Raw genomic sequence first — 2,144 nt, 5'->3', positions numbered from 1 at the left:
ATATATATTTCTTTATTTGATTTTTTAAATATAGGAAATAAAACTATTACCAGATTGTAGATACAGAATAATTATCCATTTACGTGCAATAAACATTAATATTTCAAGAAATATGATTTTAAGTATAATAATGTTACATGCAATAAACATTAATATTTCAAGAAAAAAAGATTTTTAATATTACCAAAACTGTACTAAACATAGTATAATATCACAAAAGTTGTAGGAAATATTAAAAGTCTGTAAATAACAGGATTACTTCAATTATATTCTAACATATTTTTTTCTTCTGGCTCTGTTTTTATATCGAGTTTATGTTAGGTATTCATTATAGTCCACAAATGAGTGAGATCAAGTGATATTTATCTTTCTCCAACTGGCTTATTTCACTTAGCATAATGCTCTCCAGATCCATCCATGCTGTTACAAATGATAAAAGTTCCTTCTTTTTTACAGCAGCATAGTATTCCACTGTGTAGATGTATCAGTTTTTTAATCCATTCATCTGCTGATGAACACTTAGGCTATTTCCAAATCTTAGCTATTGTACATTGTGCTGCTATGAACATAGGGATGCATATATACTTTCTGATTGGTGTTTCTGATATCTTTGTATATTCCTAGAAGCGGGGTTACTGGGTTAAATAGGAGTTCCATTTTTAATTTTTTCGGAAAACGCCATACTGTTTTCCAGAGTGGTTGCACCAGTCTGCATTCCTACCAGCAGTGTAAGGGGGTTCCTTTTTCTCCACATCCTCACCAGCACTTGTTGATGGTAGTCATTCTGACAGGTGTGAGATGGTACCTCATTGTCATTCTGATTTGTATCTCTCAGATGTTCTCTTTTTGTTGGTGTTTTTTTGTATTTTGTTGTTTTTTTAGAGAGAGAGAGGAAGGTAGCGGGCAGAGAGAGAAAAACATCAGTGATGTCAGAGAGAATCATGGATCAGCTGCCTCCTGCATGGTTGAGATTAAGCCCACAACCCAGGCATGTGCCCTAACCTGCTGGGGTCCAACCCCAGCAGGTCCAGGGGTCCCCAAAGGTGTGGACAGAGTGGGCGAAGAAGAAATGACACGGAGACAGCGTTCAGTTGATCAGCAGCCTTGCCAGGATCTCTAGCCACAATCTCCAGCCAAGTTCTGTGTCCATGTTCTCTTGCTAGGTTCTCCAGCCAGGTTCTCTAGGTTCTCCAGCCAGGTTCTGTAGCCATGTTCTCTCGCTAGGTTCTCCAGCCAGGTTCGGTTTAGGTTCTCCAACCAAGTTCTGTAGCCAGGTTCTGTCCAAGATCTTTTGCCATGTTCTCTCCAGTGAAGTTCTTCTGTCTCTAGGTTCTGTGTAGGTTCTGTCTTCTAAGTTCTGTGTCTGTTTATCTTCCTTTTGTTAAGTTGTATAAGTTCCCTATAAAGTTTGGAAATTAAACCCTTATCGGAGATAACATTGGCAAATAGGTTCACCCATGCAGTGGGATTTCTTATTGTTTTGTTGATGGTTTCTTTTGCTGTGCAGAAGCTTTTTATTTTGATGTAGTCCCATGTGTTTGTTTTCTCCTTAGGAGCTGTACCAGTGGAAATATTTCTATGACATATGTCTGATATTTTGCTGCCTATGGATTTTTCTAAGATTTTTATGGTTTCCAATCTTATGTTTAAGTCCTTTATCCATTTGAGTTTATTTTTGTGTATGGTGTAAGTTGGTGGTCTAGTTTCATTTTTTTCAATTTTCCCAACACTATTGAAAAGACTGTCTTGACTCCATTGTATGCTTTTGCCTCCTTTGTCAAATATTGAGCATAATGGCTTGGGTCGATTTCTGGGTTCTCTGTTCTGTTCTATTGATCTATCTATCTGTTCTTGTGCCAGTACCAGGAAGTTTTGAAAACAGTGGCTTTGTAATATAGCTTGATATCTGGTATTGTGATCCCTCCAACATTGTCCTTCTTTCTCAGGATTGCTGCAGCTATTCAGGTTTGTTGTTTTTTTTTTTTATTGCAGATGAATTTTTGGAGTTTGTTCTAGGTAGGTGAAATATTCCATTGGTATCTTAATGGGGATTACATTGAATCTATAGATTGCTTTGTGAAGTATAGACATTTTAATGATGTTGATTTTACCAATCCATGACCACGGTTTATGTCTTCCTCTAC

This window comes from Myotis davidii, unplaced genomic scaffold (genome assembly GCF_000327345.1).
Source record: "Myotis davidii unplaced genomic scaffold, ASM32734v1 scaffold1121, whole genome shotgun sequence".
In the NCBI taxonomy this organism is placed as follows: Eukaryota; Metazoa; Chordata; class Mammalia; order Chiroptera; family Vespertilionidae; genus Myotis; species Myotis davidii.
Note: the sequence above shows the minus strand (reverse complement) of the source record.